Source organism: Podarcis raffonei, chromosome 1 (genome assembly GCF_027172205.1).
Source record: "Podarcis raffonei isolate rPodRaf1 chromosome 1, rPodRaf1.pri, whole genome shotgun sequence".
Classification (NCBI taxonomy): Eukaryota; Metazoa; Chordata; class Lepidosauria; order Squamata; family Lacertidae; genus Podarcis; species Podarcis raffonei.
In genome coordinates, this window is record NC_070602.1 from 41,305,515 (window position 1) to 41,328,295 (window position 22,781).

The following is a 22,781-nucleotide window of genomic DNA, read 5'->3' on the forward strand; positions in this document are numbered from 1 at the left end:
TTAATGTCAGGTAACACCCTATGGTCACAGAGTGATTTCATTTCAGAATCAGTTGTGCTGTGGGCAAGATCAGGGTCCCTAACCAGGTGATCAGGATAATGTAACTCTTGTGTTACCAAAGGAAACGTCAAATTAGAGCACAATTTAAATACGGTTTGCACAAAGGTTTGGGGGCATGGCTACCAAATGGTGGTATTCAGGACAATCCAAAGTACAGCAATGAGTCATACTGAAGACAAGTAATCTGGGGCTGCCAGCAGGCCTGCTAGGTAGCAGAAGCTGTAGTGGCCTGGCGGCAGAAAAAACAACAACTTTGCAGGCCACACCATGCCGGCAGGAGGCAGTGACAGAAGTGGCAGCGCCCTGCCAGGTCTTGTCGCGGTGGCGGGAAGCAGTGGCAGCCTGTGAGGCCTCGGAGTGGCGGCAGGAGGCAATGGCAGAAGCAGAGGTGGCCTGCAGGCCTTGCAGTGGCAGTGGCAAAAGCAGCATCAGCTGCCTGTGAGGCCATGTTGTGGCGGCAAGAGATGGAAGCAGCAGCAGCCTGCCAGGCCATGTCGTGGTGGCAGGTAACAGTGGCAGAAGCATAAGCTCAGGTTGTATAGATGGGTAAGTATCATAAAGAGACCACAATCTCTGCTGTCCCTCATTCTGAGAAGAATGAATCCAGAGTAAGCTGGAATTCCTGGAATCTCACACCACTTGGAGATTGGGGTGGTGTGCAACAATATTATGGGTACACTCTTTTAAAAAATTGGAAAGTTTGCAAAAATGAACAAACAAAATGGACTCTATTTTTTAAATAAAACAACAACCCATGCTTCAAATTTAGCCATAATGCTAAGCATACAGATAAATCAGGATATTGCAAGCATACATTTTAGCAGAAAAGTTCACATGACCTTGCATTTATCATTTAGTTCTCAGGGTAACAGAATAGAACTGGTTTATTTAGTTGGGACTGCCAGTATAATTAACACTTTCCCCCCATAATAAGCCCTGGTAATGAGATGCCTTAGAAAATGATTTGCAGCACCATTAAGTGACAAGAGTGCTGTGGTGTTTGCTTTGCTTAGATGTCAAAATATTTATTTTGTCCTCTTGGATTAAATATTGAAACTCATATTGACAGATATTAAATATTTACAAGTTAGCACAAGTTTTAATTGAAATAAAAGCCTGATGCATTCAGGTGTTCTTTTGATGTTCTTTGTGCCTATGGTTGCTCCAGTAAGAAAATCTATCCCAAAATACACAAACCTGCAGTATTTTATTGTAATGTATGGTTCTATTAGGCAGGAGGGTGATGGATGCTTTTAATTAGATAAGCATGAGAGCGGTTTACATGCTGGGGCACGAGTACATGGAGTATATATAACATAGGAGCCAGAATATTTGAGGGGGAACACACACACAACCCAGTTGGTGGGCATTGCCATTCAAATGATGTGTGTGCACCGTATCGTGTGATCATGGGTCTTACCTACCCCCCCCATATTTTATTCAATTTGGCACCGCTGACATGCTTAATTTCACTAAAATTCTATGTTCAGGACCTGCACTCACTTGCCTTGAAGGTATTTTCTGTGCGCTCATGGGATTTTATACTGTTCTGCCCCATAGTATAGTAGGATTCCACAGAAAGCAGCCAGCACCACAGGATAAGATCAAGGATCTGTAGGCTCTGGTGTCTGACTCACCAGCCAAAATGCTATTAAGGAAATGAAGCCACCTATCCAAATCAGTGCCTAGACACTCTTGCACTAATATCTTTGGACTGGAACTCTTTTGCCATTACTCTAACTCAGGGGTTGGCAAAGTTTTTGTGGCTTGGGCCGGTTCACGATGCCGCAGACACCGTGGTGGGCCAGAGTGTGTGTGTGCGCACACATGCGCAAACGCTGTTTCCGGCGCTTCTGGCGCGGAGGAGGCATGCACAGCTTCCCATTGGCTGCAGGAGCTTCCTGCAGCCAATGGGAAGCCGACCAGCATAACGGAAGGCAGTCCCCGCTCTGCTCCGTGCTGGTCTAGCGCGGCACATGGGAGCTGACCGAGTGGGCGGCAGGGGAGCTGACCGAGTGGGTGGTGGGTTTCCATGGGTCAATTAAACGACCCCCATGGGCCGCTTGTGGCCCATGGGCCTTAGGTTGCCGACCCCTGCTCTAACTGATCTCTGCTTTGCATGTAACCCTATTGAAGTCAACTACATTGTAGGACAGTATCAGTTCCCCAAATCCACTTTTGTATCATGGCCTCACTTTGTGTTCCTTGTCTCTGACTGATCCAAATTCTTCATTCCAATTTCATGCCTTGCCCTTATTCCAGCTGGTAGTAGCTCTACTTACTTCCCTAATTTGGTTGGTTTGCTCCTCCTCCATCCTGGACAGATTCCCTGATTAGAAACTTTAAACTCTTTACTTTGCCTTTGGATTCTGCACTTCACTTCTCACATCGGTCTGATATCCAGGCTATAATTTCTATATAGAAGAGGGGACATGGACACACCACCAGCCTTGGGTGCAAAGCTTTCCCTATCCCCTAAAGGGTCTCTTTCCCTTGCTGAAATTAGGCTTTAAAGAAGCCTTCTATTATAGCCAATATAGTAAGTTGTTGTGTGTTCTTGGTTGTGTTATGTTTGTGGTGCCCATGACCACACACAGATTTGCAAACATGCCATACTTGTTCCATGTGATAGCTTGCCAAATGTACCACTATGGAAGAGAAATTGGATTTTCTATCCATTTTTATGTGAATCCCTAATTCATACTTCTAGAACAAATTTGTGATTGGAAACACACCTATCCTTCAAAATGTGCACTTTGAAATTCACACTTCTCAATTCTGTGATGCAGTTCTCCAACCAAACAATATGTACAAAATGCATATTTAAGGGGGAAATGTGAATGAACATGCATGTATTAGTGAAAAGTAGCATACAAAACTGCATTGTTAGGAAAAATTGCTTGGAAAAATATCTACACTAGTTAGATCTGCATAGAACAATGTGTTTATTAGGATAAATTCATGAAAAAAATGTCAATGAATTTTTATGAGGATTTAAAATAAAAATAAAAATCACAAGTTGTTGCAGAAAAGTGTTTAAGACTGGGGAAAGGAGAAACGTAGAAAACAGAAATGGACAGATTCCCGCACCCCTACATACAACCTAGCGGGACGCAGGTGGCCCTGTGGGTTAAACCACAGAGCCTAGGACTTGCCGATCAGAAGGTCAGCGGTTCGAATCCCCGCGACGGGGTGAGCTCCCGTTGCTCAGTCCCTGCTGCTGCCAACCTAGCAGTTCAAAAGCTCATCAAAAATGCAAGTAGATAAATAGGTACCGCTTCGGCGGGAAGGTAAACGGCATTTTTGTGCGCTGCTCTAGTTCGCCAGAAGCGGCTTAGTCATGCTGGCCACATGACCCGGAAGCTGTACGCCAGCTCCCTTGGCCAATAAAGCGAGATGAGCGCCGCAACCCCGAGTCGGCCGCGACTGGACCTAATGGTCAGGGGTCCTTTTACCTTTACCTTTACATACAACCTAAGTTGTGTAGTGATACAGAAACATGAAAAAAGGCTTAAAAGTGTGGGTGCAAATAAGAGAACTGGTAATATTTTGGGTCCTTATCCACAGACTTTCCACATAATGATGCCACTTAATAACTCTGGGACTTCAAACGGCGATAGTAATCTAAGCTTTTGCTGAAGAGTCACATTTACATAGACATACAGTAGCAGTGAAATGTAGAAGAGTTTGGTAGCAAACAGTCACTCCATTGTGAATGTGCTCTGACAAGTATGGCCCTGATTAGGAGAAGCATTAAGGAGGGTGACTTCTCTTTATCAGAAAAAAGCTCTTCTATGACAACATGAAGCAATAAAGATATTCTGATCTCTTACTTTGAAGTCATGTAAAATTACATATTTGATCTCTGAGCATGCTCAGCATGAAGTATATGTTCCTCATCTATCTCTGTATTTTTCCTGATTGCTTTTTTTATACAAAGCAAGGCTGCCTCTGCATTTCTCACTTCCCCTTTCATTTTGCCCTGTGCCAATTCCCCTTCATTAATTATCTGCATAAGGCTCTACCAGACCAACTGGTTTTCTTAGCTTTCCAGCACAGATAAGACATTCAGCAGAATTAAATGTCTTGGCAGTTATGCATCTGAGCTCCTGTTAAGATCAAACTGTACTCTGAAATGTGACAGAAATTTGTTATCCGAGGGGATGGTAACAGCCGCCATGCTTATCTGATAATCTTTAGCTTGCCAGTTGGAGGCAAGATGGCTCAAGGGACTACTAATAGGATAGAGTCATTCACCTCTATATTGCCAATTGAACTCTAGCCCAGATTAACGGAGACAGAATGTTAACCATCTGTTATGTGTATAATGGTCTGTGTGGAATAAATTGTAGTTCTCCAGTTTCCTGTAGACAGGTGTCTACCAGAGATTACAGATGGAAACAGTACAGAGTATTAATTGATAAGGTTATATTTACGATGGGTGTTGTTCTATAAAATCTATCCAGTTGCACTTTATATTTTGTTTATGGAATGGACAATGCTTGGGAAATACGTTATCCAATGCTTAGGAAATATGTTGTCATGTCTGCTGCTGTTTTTGTGGAAGCAGTACAGAAGCCACAGGGAACTGCCTGATTTAGAGTGGTCTGTGTGTTGGATTCTACTTATTTGTTTATATATTGGCGTTCCATAGCTACCCATCAATATGCATTCCCTGGGCAGCTTACAAGCTCACCAATCAGCCAACTTTTATACATAAATAACACAGAATTTTACAAATCTGTGTTAAACTAAGGAAGGAGGAAGGTTCTGCATGGTTATTTGGAAGTATCATTAAATTAAGTGATATTTAGGGAACATAGGAAGGTGCCTTATATTAAATATATTAAGTTGTATTTTGTGAACCAGGGACGTGGGTGGTGCTGTGGGTAAAACCTCAGTGCCTAAGGCTTGCTGATCGCATGGTCGGCGGTTCGAATCCCCGCGGCGTGGTGAGCTCCTGTCTTTCGGTCCCAGCTCCTACCCACCTAGCAGTTCGAAAGCACCCTTAAGTGCAAGTAGATAAATAGGTACCGCTTTATAGTGGGAAGGTAAATGGCGTTTCCGTGTGCTGCGCTGGTGCCGGCTCGCCAGAGCAGCTTCGTCACGCTGGCCACGTGACCCAGAAGTGTCTCCGGACAGCGCTGGCCCCCGGCCTCTTAAGTGAGATGGGCGCACAACCCTAGAGTCGGACACGACTGGCCCGTACGGGCAGGGGTACCTTTACCTTTATTTTGTGAACCACCCTGAGATCTACAGATGAAGGGCAGTATATTATATATGTGTGTGTGTGTGTGTGTGTGTGTGTGTGTATGTATGTAGACACACACACACACACACACACACACACACACACACAGTATATATATATATATATGGCAGCAGCCTTTTCCCAACCCCACCTGTCAATTGTAGGGATCAAACCTGGGACCTGGGCTTGGATCCTAACTAGTTTTCTTACTCATGTAGGATCCTGTTAGTGGAGGGCAGGCACTATGCCACAGAGCTACAGTCCACCACCTGCTCAATTGCTGTTTTTTGGGGGGGAGGGAGGCACAAACCCCTAACATATTTCTCCCAATTATGCATCTGCTGCACAGAAATTGTATTTTCATATTGAATTTCAGGAAAATTCCATCCCTAGTACTGAAGTATGCATGCCCTGGTAGAAGCAGGCAACTTCTTCAGGCACCTGCCATGAGTCCACTGCTTCAGACACTACTAGCCCATAGCTGTCAACTTTTCCCTTTTCTTTCAAGGAATTCTATTCGGAATAAGGGAATTTCCCTTTAAAAAAAGGGAAAAGTTGACAGCTGTGTACTAGCCCCATCTCCCTTTTCCGGGGCTCCAGTGAAGATAGGGTGGTCACCATCTAATTGCCCACAATGCTGTTATGTTGATGCAGGCCGTTAGGGTCAGCCTCCATGGTGGCTGCCTGGTGCTCACTGGAAGAGTGTTGCCATTGCCATTGCCATTCTCTGTCCTTAAGTCTGCAGGAGGAAATAAAAAGGGGAGGGGCTCTCCACCACTTGCCGATATAGGGGGGACGACTTATTAGAAGGCCTCAAAGGTCCTCTCACTCCAGCCTGGAGTTGGTCTTGAGTCTGCACAGCTATCATGGCTGTGTCAGTGCTGTACAGAGAATGTTTATACAGTGGTACCTCAGGTTACATACGCTTCAGGTTACATACACTTCAGGTTACAGACTCCGCTAACCCAGAAATATTACCTCAGGTTAAGAACTTTGCTTCAGGATGAGAACAGAAATTGTGCTCCGGTGGCACGGCGGCAGCAGGAGGCCCCATTAGCTAAAGTGGTGTTCCAGGTTAAGAACAGTTTCAGGTTAAGAACGGACCTCCAGAACGAATTAGGTTCTTAACCCGAGGTACCACTGTACAGTGGTACCTCGGGTTGCATATGCTTCAGGTTACAGACTCCGCTAACCCAGAAGTAGTACCTTGGGTTAAGAACTTTGCTTCAGGATGAGAACAGAAATTGTGCTCCGGCAGCAGGAGGCCCCATTAGCTAAAGTGGTGTTCCAGGTTAAGAACAGTTTCAGGTTAAGAACGGACCTCCAGAACGAATTAGGTTCTTAACCCGAGGTACCACTGTACAGTGGTACCTCGGGTTGCATATGCTTCAGGTTACAGACTCCGCTAACCCAGAAATAGTACCTTGGGTTAAGAACTTTGCTTCAGGATGAGAACAGAAATCGTGCTCCGGCGGCATGGCAGCAGCAAGAGGCCATATTAGCTAAAGTGGTGCTTCAGGTTAAGAACAGTTTCAGGTTAAGAACGGACCTCCGGAACGAATTAAGTACATAACCAGAGGTACCACTGTACTTCCATTTCCTTGGCCGTTTCCCCTTAGCCACAGCCCCCACCCCTGCAGTTCTCATTGTTCTGAGCTGCTGACACAGCTGCAGCGATGCTCGGTTGTTGCTAGCTTGGGCTGACTGGCTGCTCCATCTAATCCCCTTCTCCTAAGAGGTCACAGACAATGCCCTGCAAAAGTCTTCAAGCTGCCCAAGCAGACAGAGAGGCAGCCAGCCCAGTCACATACTCCAGCAGGTGTCACATGTGCGCATGTGGTGCTCTGCTCATATAATGCATGCTGGTGTCATCACTTCTGCATTGCAACATTTGTTTGAAGGGTGGAGCTAGTGAGCAAGTAGTAGTGAGCTGTTTGAGGACAGAACAGCGTGTGCCATGTGGCCTGCCTTTCATTCCCTAAGCAGTCACCTGTTTATATATTGGTCTGGTATGAATTTGAATAAGAAATAATTAGAATAGCTATGAATGAATTAGAATTAAAATTAGAATAATTATGAATTAATTAATTTCAGAATGCAGTGAGGTTTTGGTATTAATGACTTCTACTTCTCTTTGTTTCTTGAAACATTTAAAATGAACCTGTCTGCCTTACAACTGGGTTTTTTGTGTTGTTAGTGGGGTTTTTTTGCAAACACGCCTGAAGCGCAACAACCTCTAGTAAACAAGCATGTTAACTCCTGGTACAAATTTTCAAGGCCCAGCCAATTTCTGGTCTTCATTGTGCCATGTTTAGTCTGTAGCATAACACTTTTAAAGTACCCTTAGTGAAGTAAATCTGTGGTTAGCATAAGGAATGTGAAAGTATCCCAACAGTTTTACATAGGTATGCCATGACAAAATGTGAGTTTTCTCCATAACATTTGCAAACCGGGAGAGAATTTTCTGTTGGATTTGTGCGAAATTCCAGACCAGGTGTATATTGATCATTTGTGCTGTCTGTTTGGACAAAATCTGCATGGAGATTATATGACATTACCTATTTATCGAGCATGCATTCTGATATATTCATGCAGAGATTGCATGACATTGTGTGTGTGTGTGTGTGTGTGTGTGTGTGTACACACATACTTTTTTACAATTTAGAATATTCATTTGGACTACCTTAAACTATCAATGACTTCTTTTCTTTCTATGGTTCATTTTGCATAGTGTTAATCCCTGCATATTTTATATAAACTAAACCATTCAGTATTCCGTTATTACTTCCATCAAAACTTGTTTACACTGTTGAATTTATCTTAATGCTGCCAATGTTTTCAAGTGTACACAATTTCCCCCTATATATTCAATAAACATTTTCCAATCTTCTTTAAACGAATGTTCTTCTTGTTCTCTTATTCTATAAGTTAGATCTGCAAGCTGTGCATATTCTGTTGGTTTAAGTGAGATAGCATGACATTGTTTTGCAGCTAGAAAAATGATGGGATAATCGCACTAGAAAGAGTGGGGTAATAATAATTTTTTTGGGAAATAAACAGCTCACCTGGAAGCTTCTTCTGTTGATTGCCAAGTGTAACATTTAAATAGGACTTATATACAATTCCTTGTTCTACGCAAAACACAGTTGGTGCCTTGACATTCATTTCCATGTGGTTACTCCATATCTTTACAGCACAATACTGCCTGAATGAATATTGTTTGGCGGAAAATCCTCTTCAGAAATAAAGATCTTATTAATATCAAGCATTACTAGAAAGCACTGAGGTTTAGTATCACTCATGTGTTATCTTGCTGTTCTGTTTTCTTCCACAAGATGGCTACATTTACTATAAAATCGCTACAAAGAGTAACCACTGTTCTATGTTTACACTTTCCCCTGCCCTATTTAATTTTTTATTTTTAAAACTTTGCTCACATATCCCTATACTGACTATTTAAACCAGATGTGCACTTTTCTGGATTTAGAGCTGTTTACCTTGAAAGCATGATGTTTTATTTTAAAAAATGTAAGAAATGTGACATTGAATTAATATCTCTGCATTGCCTGCTAGAATCAACTCTATGAAAGAGACTGGTGTTCCCATTTTATTGCAGCTTATTCTGTATTTATTTACTTTGCATGTATGTCTTTAAAATAATATTCAAAAATCTAGCAAAACCAATTTGGAAAGAGAACAATCACGGCATTAACAGTAATTTTAAATGTTTTATACTATAAAATATTGGTGGGGATGAGTAGAAGCCATGTCATTTATACATTTTGTAATAATCAAATGAATTGATAACTCTCAGAATAAATGTATGATTAAATATATATTAACAGGACTCCAGAGACTGATACAGTAAGCAGAGGTAATTGCTGAGATCCAGAGTCTCAGGCTGCAGAAACAGCCTGAAAATGCCTTTTTAAAAAACGTTTTAAAGCACACAATGGAAAATTTCATAAGTTCCGATTTCAGCTCTACAGCGCCATCTGGTGTCACAGTGTTCTAACACACACACACACACACACACACACACACACACACACACACACATTTCTAATGTAGCTGAGCTGGGCACATCTACTTTTAATAGAATGAATTTCCATTTGCATATAGGACCATTCACAATCTTGCCCACTGTGGGATCTTGGCCATTGTGTGCTTGAATAATTTTCATTCAGCTATGTAGCCTTCATTTTCTCCCCCATTCCCGGTCTACTTTGTTCCCTTCTTCCAACTTCCTTGCCTCTGTTTCTCATTGTTCTAACTTACAGATAACTCTATGTTACATAAGGTAGTAGGTGTGTTTTAAAGTGCAGTGATTTCTAAAAACACAGATTGCAAGCATGGGCCCACTGATCTACATTGGGACCCTGTTTGTGTAGGGCGGGGGGGGGGGAGATAGGGGCCTTTAACCCTTTACCAACCAGTGTAGCCCCAATCGGAATTGCGGGTCTTGTGCCTGCATTTTATATTAGGGGAGAAAACTCCATCCATCTCTCCCTTCCCCAGGCCTGTGCAGTTTTAATTTTAATTTTAATTTAATTTAATATTCTTCTAGAGGTTGGACAACCTAGACAGCATCTTAAAAAGCAGAGACATCACCTTGCCAACAAAGGTCCATATAGTAAAAGCTATGGTTTTCCCAGTAGTGATGTATGGAAGTGAGAGCTGGACCATAAAGAAGGCTGATCGCCGAAGAATTGATGCTTTTGAATTATGGTGTTGGAGGAGACTCCTGAGAGTCCCATGGACTGCAAGAAGATCAAACCTATCCATTCTTAAGGAAATCAGCCCTGAGTGCTCACTGGAAGGACAGATCGTGAAGCTGAGGCTCCAGTACTTTGGTCACCTCATGAGAAGAGAAGACTCCCTGGAAAAGACCCTGATGTTGGGAAAGATGGAGGGCACAAGGAGAAGGGGACGACAGAGGACGAGATGGTTGGATAGTGTTCTCGAAGCTACCAGCATGAGTTTGACCAAACTGCGGGAGGCAGTGGAAGACAGGAGTGCCTAGCGTGCTCTGGTCCATGGGGTCACGAAGAGTCAGACACGACTAAACGACTAAACAACAAGAAGAGGTTGGAGAGCATTAGAACATTCCGTTTCATTTCTTTAGAAGTTACAGTGTTGATGAAAATTCCATAGCATCACTGTACTGCAGTCAGTTGGTACCTGATGTTTTAACTGCTATTGCCTATTTATCTTTAGTACATTATTAGTTTTATGGCAATTAAGAAACATTATTAATCTGAACAGTGCAAACCTGTGAGCTACTTAGCGACTGAAATTTAGTAAATCATATTAAAATGCACATGAGCTGTGAAACTTGTAGAAGAACTGAGTTGTACTTCATTGTGTTTTCCCTTTATGTAAACTCAGCTCAGCTCTTAGGCAATTTATCATAATCATTACCCCCCCCTAAAAAAATATGAATGTGGCCAGAACCCAGGCAGCAGCAGAAAAAGAAAGTGTATGCCTTGATTCAGGCAAGATGGTGAGAGGAAGTTAATATCCAAACATTATTCAGTTTCTGGTTTGTTCGCAAACGACAGTAGAAACAAACCACAGTTCCCTGAATTTGGATACCACAGGGAACTGTGGCTAGTTTAAATGTGAAAACAGAAGCTTCTGATATTTTCCTCAAGCATGTGAAAGAGCAGCACTCCGCCTTGACAACCTGTTGTCTCCTATCCAAAGTGGAAGACTTTCTTGATCTGGATAAGTAGTATATGATCACAAATAAACTATGTGCCGTATTTTTCGCTCTATAGGACGCACCCGACCATAGGACGCACCTTGTTTTAGAGGGGGAGAACAACAACAACAACAAAAATCTCCCCCTCTCTGCACAGCGCCCCTTCAGCGAAGCGGCAGGAGAAACGGAGCCCCTTCCATTTCTCCTTCCGCTTAGCTGAAGGGGTGCTGCGCCTTAGCTGAAGCGGCACCTATCCTTCAGCGAAAGGAACCCGAAGCCTCTGGAGCGCAGCGGGAGCTCCCGCTGCGCTCCGGAGGCTTCAGGTGGCTATTTTTGAAGCCTGGTGAGCGAGAGGGGTCGGTGCGCACTGACCCCTCTCGCTCTCCAGGCTTCAGCGAAAGCAACGCGAAGCCTCCGGAGTGCGGTAGGAGCATTCCCACTGCACTTTGGAGGCTTCGCGTTGCTATCACTAAAGCCAAGGAGCCTGCATTCGCTCCATAAGATGCGAACACACATTTCCCCTTAATTTTTGGAGGGGAAAATGTGCGTCTTATAGAGCGAAAAATACAGTACCTTCATTGTTTGAGGAACTTTCATATTGAAGCAAGGCCTAGCACTTCCTAGTTACCAAAAGAAAAGGGAGGAAAAGGGAAATGTTAAATATCCAACAAATACAGTCATACCTCGAGTTGAAGTGGCTTCGGGATAAGGATTTTTGGGTTGTGTGCTGCGGCAACCCGGAAGTAACAGAGTATGTTACTTCTGGGTTTTGCTGCTCCCGCATGTGCAGACAGTCAAAATGACGTCATGCGCATGCGTGGAAGTGGCGAATCGCGGCCCGTGCACGCGCAGACGCGGGTTTCGTTCGCTTCTGGGTGTGAACGGGGCTCCAGAACGGATCCTGTTCGCATCCAGAGGTACCACTGTAACATTTTCCTGATTAGGTCTTCTATGCAAAATCTACTGCTGTACACCGTACAGCTCAAACCCTGTAATGTATACAGTGGTACCTCTGGTTACGTACTTATTTCGCTCTGGAGGTCCGTTCTTAACCTGAAACTGTTCTTAACCTGAAGCACCACTTTAGCTAATGTGGCCTCCTGCTGCCGCCGCGCCGCCAGAGCACGATTTCTGTTCTCACCCTGAAGCAAAGTTCTTAACCCGAGGTACTATTTCTGGGTTAGCGGAGTCTGGAACCTGAAGCGTATGTAACCTGAGGTACCACTGTACTGTTGTTACTACTGCTTTTCAACCAAGATGCAGTATGGGCCTACAGTTAGTCTGGAAAACCCTGCTGTCTCCCTATATCCTTTGGACAAATCCACGGCAAAGGGAAGCTCTCGAATTTCTTATGGTGGCTAGCAGAGCCAACAGAAGCAGAAACCCGATACTTATATCACTAGGTACATGCTGGAAAGAAGTCTTCCTAAAGATTAGTTCAGTATTTTACTCTATGTTTTACTGGATGCTTTTCCTGGGCAAAGCTGCTTTTTTGACCTGTAAAAGGAATGCCTGGGGGTTATTAAAGCGCTGAGAGAGGTTTCTGAAACGTAAACAATCTGAAGCCACTGTAAAATGCCAGCATTTAGGCCTTCTGCTTCCCCCCACTGCGCTATCATTGGTTCACTGGAAGATTCCAGTGAATGTTTGTCGGTGATCTTATAGTTGCTTTTTATGTCATTTCCCCAACTAACGATATATGCAAACTAAACTTGTAGAATGTTGATGTATGTTTTAATCTGCTTTTAGTTTACTGCTGATTTCATTTTTTTTTAAAAAAAGTTTTTAATAGTTGCTTTTAAATATTTTACTGATAATGTTAAGGTTTATTCTCTTGGTAAATTGTGTTTTTTTAAAATAAAAAAAATCAAGCAGTGTATAAATTTTGTTAAATAAATAAATAATGGCAACGGCTGTCACTTGGAAGCTTTCCATTAATTTATACCACAAGTTCTTAATAAAGTGGCAGTGAAACAGTTCATCTTTTTATAGCTTTATGTAAATAAATTGGTAATTCCCTTGAAAGGTGCTTACACAAAGTCAAAACATAAGCTCCTTCAAGGTAGATTTAGCCCACAATTCCAGAGAAAATATCCATGCGCAGCATTTTTTTCCTCCCAGAGGTTGTCGCAAAGACCACCTTTCCTCCACATCTGCAAGAAAAAGCAGTTTGTTTGAACCTTTGATGTTTTAAAAACCTCTTGAGATTAAAAATGAAAGAAATTGCTGGCATTAGTGCTGGAGCTGAATGCATGCACACTAGTTTATATTATAGGAAAACTTTTTTTTTTAAAAAAATACCCTGGCTTCTTTAAATATATATTTTAATTAGTGTTTTATTTTTATCTAGAGTAGCCGTGCCAAAATCAAATTACTACCTACAGACTGACTGATTAGGATGTTAGAGTAGGTCCAGCCATTCATAGAGGAATTTTGTTATGGCCAACTGTATTACAAGGTTTTGTGTGCTCCAAAAGACAGACAAACATTTAAGTCTGCTAAGTGGAGAAATCATTTGAAGAGAATGTTATTCTTCATGACTCTATTACTTCGTTTTACTTAATGAGATCAAAAAGAATTCAATTACATATTTATTCTGCCCTACTTTTCAATGTTTTTTTAAAACAATAACAATAATACTGAATTCACAAGTAGTGGGTTTTTTTTAATCCCTCACCTTTTAAGATACTGATGTATACTATAGCCTATGAGCTGTAGATTTTTTTGTTTTTGTTTAACTTCAGTCAGATAATAAAGCCAATAGTCGTTATGCACAACTAAAACATAGTGGTCTGGATTCAGCTAAGTAATCCTGCCAGCAGAAGCCCACACAAGTACTTCTGCTAGTGAAATAGGGCTCCCTCCACCCCTCCCTGGACCCCCAGTTGGTGGGGTGGGAGCACCCCTAGAAAAAACATGTGGAGGGGAGGAGACTGCAGATTGCTCTGTCAGGGCAATCATTTCTGCTTGCCTGATGGAACAATCTGCTTAGCACTACATTGAATCCCTCCCAATATTCTGTGTAAAGGTAAAGGGACCCCTGACCGTTAGGTCAACTCTGGGGTTGCGGTGCTCATCTCGCTTTACTGGCCAAGGGGTCATGCTTCCGGGTCATGTGGCCAGTATGACTAAGCCACTTCTGGCGAACCAGAGCAGTGCACAGAAACACCATTTACCTTCCCGCTGAAGCGGTACCTATTTATCTACTTGCACTTTTGATGTGCTTTCGAACTGCTAGGTTGGCAGGAGCAGGGACCGAGCAACGGGAGCTCACCCCATCGTGGGGATTCGAACCGCCAACCTTCTGATCGGCAAGCCCTAGACTCAGTGGTTTAGACCACAGTGCCACCAGCGTCAATTCACTAATCTATATAGCACTTTTAGTGGTGGTCTCCAAAGCGGGGGGGGGGGGGAGGGGGGGAACCTGTGGCTCTCCAGATGCTGTTGTACTTCCGGTGACATATGGACAGTGGTGTAGTGCCGTTTGCTGGTGCCCAGGGTGGGTGGGTGCTCACGTGCCCCAGATGGGGGAGGGGGAGTGAACTTGTCCAGCCCCGCCTCTGCCACTACTGGGATGGGGTGCAGATGGTGCTGTTCACCCTTCATGCACTCGCCTGTCGCTGGTGGGGGCTTGGGAGCGCAGAGGGTGAACAGCACCATCTGTGCCCTGTCCCCACCCGGTGAATGAATGCTTGCCCTTCACTGGCAGGGGTTGTCTCCTCCCGAAACATCACATGCCGCCTTGAGCCACACGCGTGATGTCATGTGTGCAATCTAGCCCCCTCAATCTTCGGTGCAAGTTGGTGCCTTTGTTTGGGTAGCAGACATTTTGGAGTACCTGAGGGGGAACCCCCCCCAGTGTTTTCATGTAGTATATTGGAGCAGATGGGGCTGTGTGTTTGTTTATTAATGTTTTCTATACATTGATTGAATGGACCTGTATCTATTCATGTATGACAGCAGCTGGTAACCTGATGTAGGCATTAGAAATGCTATTAGACTTATTTCCTTTGGGATTTAGAATAACCTGTAGGTGCAACTTTTGCTTTTAAATCCTTCCTGATGAAGACCCTTTAAATGTTTAAATTTATTTGAGCCTTTGATATCTTTTTATATATACATGCACCATACTATTATTATTAGGTTCATCAATGTAATTTATTGTATATCAATATACAGAATATTGATATCTTGACTCTCTCTCTCTAGTTTATTACATGTTATTTTTGCTTGCTTGCTTCTCCATCATTCCCACATGTCTGTTACGAAAAAGGAGCAATGCAGAAGCGAGCTCCAGGTGGCTGGAATGGTAAACAGGAAGCTGATGTTATTGGATTGTACCGTGGGAACCAGGGACGGTCTATTCAGTGCACTGAGCACCGGATGTTAGCTCAGAGTGTCACATGACCCTGTACTGGAAGTACATGGGTGGAGTTATTCTCTCTCTGCAGTTGGGATGAGAGAGTACAGACATGTTTTCTCTGTACTGCTGGAAAGACAGGAATAAAAGTATGTAGATATATTTCTGTCTGTCTCTTTCCCCTCCCTGGGAGAGGAGGGGGAGGAATGGTGTGTTCTTCTTCACGTTGAGAAGAATCGCCGAGGGAGACCTCCCTTGATCCTGCCGGGAGTCGCTGGCAGGGGAGGTCAACAAGGATTCAAGCCGGGCACCTGGAGGGTGGTCAAATTCCACAGAGCTTCGCTGGCTCTGCTGGCTTGAATTCGACAATGTCAGCATAAGAATGGCACATCTGAATTATAGCCTACTCATGTAGAAACATCATGATTTTATGCATAGAGGCCACAATTCAGACATGCTATTTCAGTGTGGACTGGACATGTTGGACAGCAAGCTGCTATAAGAGAAGGGTGAGATTGGTGTTGCTTAAGTTAGTCCAAAGTAAACTAGCATTCACTCAAATAGTAATATAATCATAGAATTGTAGGGTTGGAAGGAGCCACGAGGGTCATCTAGTCCAACCCCCCAAAATGCAGGAATCTTTTTGCTCAACATGGGGCAAATCAAGGACTTGCTCTACTACAATCAGAGTCAATCACACTCAGAACGATCATAGAAGTGTAGAGTTGGAAGGGACCCCATGGATCATTTAGTTCAACCTCCTGCAGTGCAGGAATCTCAACTGGATCATACATAACAGATGGCCATCCAACCTCTCTATAAAATCCTCAAATGAAAGAGAGTCTACCTGTTAAGTTGTGGGTGAACATATCAGACGACACAACGATTCTTCAAATAGCTCTTGTTTATTCACAGGCCAGGACAGAACTGAAGGCCTCAGTCAGCCTGCTTATATAGAGCTCCAGTACAACGTTACTGTAGCAACTTTCTAAAACTATCCAATCACTGAACGTCACTTTCAATCCCTTATTTGCATAACGATCTACAGTATCCCCCTGCTGGCCCAGGGTGACAACTTCAGTACATAACACCACCACCTTCTGAGGGAGTCTGCTCCACTGTTGAACAGCTCTTACTTTCAGAAAGTTCTTTCTAATGTTTAGTTGGAATCTCCTTTCTTGTAACTTGAAGCCATTGGTTTGGGTCCTACCCTTCAGAGCGGGAGAAAACAAGCTTGCTCCATCTCCCATGTGACAGCCCTTTAGATGATGGTTGTTAACATTTTCCATTACTTTTAAAAGAAGCCTACTTATGGCTGCTCTTTCCTGCAGGCAGCATATTATGTTTGCGCAGACACACACAGTTCTGGCTTCACAAAAAAAAAAAAAAAAATCTGGACGAGCTCCACACATAACATATTTTCTGCTAATTGTGGACAGAGCAACCAGAATGGGATAAGATCATAAAAATGATGAACGGGTGGCAATGTTGCATGAAAAACACCCTTGCTTTTGTTTCCTATCAAAGTTGTGGCTAGGAGGAAGTGGCTTTTGGGGAGCTGATTGAAGCAGAAGGCTTGGCAGAGCCAGATCCTAAAGTTCTGCCTTAAAAACAAAAGAAAAAACAAGGAAGCCTGGAGCACTAGAGGTCCAGGACTCATAGGAAAGGAATGCACTTGGGAACTACAGAGACTGGCATAAAGGATGCTAAGGAATGCTTGCATGCACTCAGCTCCAGCAATTTGGGATCTCCAGCACTTTGCCCCCAGAACCAAAAGCATAAACTGTGGGAGACCCAAGTATTCATGTGCTTTTTGAGGGTTGGCTCTTCAGCACTTTAGGCTGCAATCCTGCATGTGTTTCTTTGGGACTCCATGGTAATGGTGCATGAGGAGGTGGGGAACTGCCACACTATGGAAATTTTCTTATGTATTTTGCCAATCTTTTTTTTTTATAAAAAAAATGTTGATAGCTAGTGAGATTTCAGAACAGCTACCTGGTGTACCCTTTATTATTACAGAAGCCCTACATTTCTCATTAATATATCCATTTATAGCAACTGGGCATGAACAACCAAAATTTAAGCCCTGTTAATTTAGCTGAGAGAGTTTGGCTACAATTCTAAGTACACATACATGGGAGTAAGAGCAAATGGACCCAGGGGAGATTGATGCCTGAGTAAACATACTTAGGATTTCACTGTTATAAACATGCTTAGCCATGAAATACTTACTTCTTAATTGACATTCATAGGGCTATATGGTTAACTATGGTTAATCTGAAGGCAGCCCTGTTTAGGGAAGCTTTTAGTGTTTAATGCTGTATCATGTTTTAAATATTTGGTTGGGAGCCACCCAGAGTGGCTGGGGTATAAATAATAAATTATTATTATTACTATTGAATTCTAGACACATTTACTCAAGAACACCTCACTGAGATCAGTGGGATGACTCTTTGAAAAATGTGTTTAGGAATATAGTCTAATCATTTTATTGAAATCTATGGGACTTATTTATACAGTGGTACCTCGGGTTAAGTACTTAATTCGTTCCGGAGCTCCGTTCTTCACCTGAAACTGTTCTTAACCTGAAGCACCACGTTAGTTAATGGGGCCTCCTGTTGCTCCCACGCCACTGGAGCACAATTTCTGTTCTCATCCTGAAGCAAAGTTCTTAACCCAAGGTACTATTTCTGGGTTAGCGGAGTCTGTAACCTGAAGCATATGTAACCCGAGGTACCACTGTAGTTCCTAACTTTGGCTTGTTCATGCCTTTATATTGTGAACCAGAAGGTTATTATTTTATTTTTGCAAAGCTGGCTTTTCCTAGAGAGTTTGGTTTTTAAAACCAAAGTCAAAGGGCTTTCTAAATACAGTGTGACCCCATACTATGATGTTTATTATTTTCCAACCAAGATTTAGGTGGCCAAAACATCTTAGGAGGCAATCCTACGCACACTTACCTGAAAGTAAACCCAATTAACCACTTCTGAGTAAGTGGTTACTTCTGAGTAAATATGCACAGGATTGCATTGGTCCTGAAACTTTCTTGGTCCTTTCCCAGTTCAATTTCCAATAAGACTCTCACTAACACTCTAGAAAATATTGCTGAGTCCAAGTATTACCTTGTGTTTTATACATCATATTATAATAAGCATATTGTGCCATATAATCACCAGCACAAAACCTCCAGGCAGCCAAAATAGCTGTTAACAACCTAACAAATTTAGTGCAAAATCCATAAGGAATCACATGAGAAAAACAAATCAGATGCACTGTCTTCATCTTTTTCTGATACTTCATGTTATGGGTATAGCAGGTTTTTCCACCTATGGATGCTCCCACAGTATGATTTTCACATGTATTCTTCATTATTTAGCTCTGAATAACTATCACCCCAATGCCCAATGCTTGCAATAACTAATACCGATTAGATGTGCTATGCACATGAAAATGTATTCCTTTACTGTTCTTTAACACTTGTGTAAGCATGTGGTAAAAATGTGTTGAAGGATATTATTATTATCACCATCATCCTTAAATTTATTACCTACCATTCACCAGCATGTCCCAGGGCGGTTACAACCGATAAAACTCAGAAGTAAAAGTAACCGAAACAAATTGCAGTAACAATAAGAGGTGGTTCTGTTATCTAAGCAATATCGTGTGACCCCCAGTTTGCTCGTGGCAGGGAGTATGAATTTAAAATAACTAATTTTCTGAACTATTTCTTCAGCTGAGAAAGGCAAACAAGGCTTTCAAGTATGAAGCAAAAAGGGAAATAAAAGTCATTTAACACTTGCCCCAGCTTTTGCTGGCCTGCTGCTTTCCAGATGTTCTGGACCACAACTCCCATCAGCCAGCAGTTAGGGCTGGTGTGAATCATTGTCTAAATAATCTAGAGGGCACCACTTGGGGAAGGCAGACGTTCTTTATGTTAGATTAAAGAGTCTTCAGGAGAATTATACTCATTTGGAGGAGTACGGGATGTACAAATCTAAATAACAAAAACTAAAGAAATAATAAAATCCCTGTATTGAACAGAATACTCTGTTTTGGAAATTTCTGTGGGATAAATATTTTGATGCTTTCTAACTAGGATTTCAATAGCTGTCACTTGAAAAACTCTGAAATAAAGCAGGTCTTCTAGTTTTTCAGTCTTCCACACATGTAATCTTAAGAAATTATATGGCTGTTGACAGTAGGTTTATTTTATTGTTTCAGAACTGAGGTATCATTTTGCTATTCTAATTTGTAGGGAACATCTAGGGTTGTTTTTTTCATATAAAAAAAAAACCAACCGCTATTTCAAAAGAGCTCTCATCTTTGATTGAGGAATGAATCATACTACACTATTGAAATTGCAAACCAGAAATGGATTCTTTTAAAAGTACGTCTTCTTGCTTATTTTCACTCTAACATTTATGCAATTCTGGGTGGACTTATATTATCAACCCCTTGCACTTGCAGCATTTTAATCTTATTATTTCATTATCCCCTCTAATCCTGATTTACTTCCAGTTACAACAGTAACCCTAGAGCTTTTAAAAATAATGCATCCAGATAATTGCTTCATTTGGATTTACTATTAATTATTATAGAAAGCATGTTTCTGGCATCCACATGCATTTCTGTTAGGAGATGAGGCCATGGTAAGTACTTTACTTAACTGACTCTCTTGGATGATTCTTCCACTGGTTCAACTATCCCTAACTGCTCCATACAACAGAATTCCTTTTCTACTTTAGGCTTCCTTATACTAGTGTTGTGTGAGTCACTGGCCCTTCATTTTCAGATAGCTTAATCATTAGGTAATGGTAAAGGTAAAGGACCCATGGATGGTTAAGTCCAGTTAAAGGCGACTGTGGGATGCTCATCTGGCTTTTCAGGCCAAGAGAGCCAGCGTTTGTCCACAGACATCTTTCCACATCATGTGGCCAGCATGACTAAACCACTTCTGGGTCAACAGGACACTGTGATGAGTGCCAGAGCGCACTGAAATGCTGTTTACCTTCCCGCCCCAGTGGTACCTACTTGCACTGGTGTGCTTTCAAACTGTTAGGTTGGCAGGAGCTGGAACAGAGCAACGGGAGCTCATCCTGTTGTGTGGATTTGAACCGCCAACCTTCTGATCGGCAAGCCCTAGAGGCTCAGTGGTTTAGACCAGAGCGCCACCTGCACCCCCCTAGCTTAATTGTACACTATCCTGGTAGACATCCTGTGCCTTCCTCTGTATCTGGAAATTCTTTCTTTTTTCGGGGGGGGGAGGGGTATGCAGGGGTATGCATACCCCTAAACATTTTGTGAATCTTTGTACTTCTGTCCATTTACTATATTTCCCCCAATTTGAACTACAAAATGGTGATTATCTTGAGTCAAAATGAAAGTACCCCTAAACATTTTTTTAAGAAAAAAGCAGTGTGTGTGTATGTGTGTGTGTGTGTGTGTGTGTTCATGTATAAATGTTTTAAGGATTACAAAGCCTTTAGCCCCAATATGGGTTTTGTAGGGGTGTTTATCACAAAGAAGCCCAGATGTTGGTATCTGTCTGCCAAGTGTTGAATGGATCCTCTGCACATGGCTAATGTGGAGGGTGTCATCAGCATGCAACACTAATTAGCAGGCAGTGGTAGTGTGATGTCAGAAGCTTTGAGTGTGTTTGTCAGTTTTGTTACATTATATTTTTCTACAGGAGGTTCATAAGTACCCCTAGTGCGTTGAAAGAATGCATGAGGTGCCTTGGGGTAGTGATGAAGCACACACCATCTGTGTCTCCCACCAGATGTGCATTCAGTAGCAGGATGAATGCATATCCTCCAACATTTCTCCAATGAAAATAGGGGCATCCTATTCAACAACAACAACAACAACAACAACAACTTTATTTATACCCTGCCCATCTGACTGGGTTGCCCCAGCCACTCTTGGCAGCTTCCAACTTATATATAAAAAAATAGTAAAACATTAAACTAAACTTGTTGCGTAATGATTGGATTACTTAGATTATAGTTCTAGGTGTTCAACTTCTTTATTGAGATAGCTATGTTTGGGGGGGGGGGAAAGGACCCTTCTGTCAGTTATCTGGGTCTGTGGCCAATGTTAGAGTAAAAAATTTGGGGTGCAACATAGCAGAAAGGCCAAATATATATCAGAATCTTAATTAACTTATAGCTAAAGCCAAAAATAATACTTAAGTCAATAAATCAGGTCAGAGTTTTGTGCCAAGCTGAGGGTTAGAGCTGAGGTCACAATAATTAAAGCCAAAATGTCACAATGGCAAGTTGAAGACTGGTTAAGAACAGCAATCTTATGCATGTTTTCTCAAAAATAAGTTGTATTGTATTTACTGGAGCTGACACACAAAGTGTCTATAGGACTCAGACGTGATGACTTGGGCCCCAGATTTTGGGTGCTCAGTGGCGCATGTGTGTGTGCAAGCCATCACGCCATGATGTCACTCGCTCCATCACATGCATACGATGTGATGTCACGATCCGCCGCCCACTGCCTTGCCTCCGCTGGCTCTCCAACGCTGCCACGGCTACTGGGCCTCTGCTGCAGATCCTCTGTTGGGGCCCCCTGCAGCCCCGGACATGCTTGGGGACCCACGGTGAAAATTTTGTGTGTGCAGAGGCACCCAGGGCCCCCCAGAGATGGCACTTATTGCTCCAAGACACCTGGGTCTAAGTCCAACCGCTGCACTACCATGTGTGACAGTGCAGCACCAAGTATTATTTTCCCTAAACATGACCCTCTTTTGAAGTGCTAGCTTTAAATATACATGAGCTGATGGCTGCTCCTCCTGAGAAGATGGTTGTAGCTCTTAGCTGCAGCCATTCTAGCGATTCTTTTTGTGGGTACTTTATGTACATTTGAAGTCAACATTTGAGTTGGAGTGTTTCCCCTGCTCATTCTCCTATTGTTTGAGGGGTTCTGGAAGCATCTTGGTGAAAGCTATAGGTCAGGGCCCTCCAGATGTTGTTGTACTCCCATCATCCTTGGCCACTGGCCACCCTAGCTGGGACTGATGGGAATTAGAGTCTAAGAACATTCCAGGCACAGGAGTGACCTGCCCATGTAGCACTGAACTGCATGGTTGGGGAATCAGAAGATAACTAATGGGAAGTTTGTGCAGGACTAAAAATGCCAGCCATGCCAGGAAAATACTTTAGTTTCAGTTGTTTGTTTCCTGAATTAAAAAGGTAATTTAGAAGCAGAGAATGTTATCAATGGCTGCATATTTTTGAAGTTTACCCTGGGACTTAGATCAAGTTTTTAATTTTAAATCAAGAGCAAAGAAAGGCATTGGCAAGCGATCAAAGGAACAGATCAGCTCACTTCTCTTTCATGAGCTTTTGGTTGAGAGTTAGTTTTATAATGTGTTAATTAGACAGCAGGTCTGTTTTTCA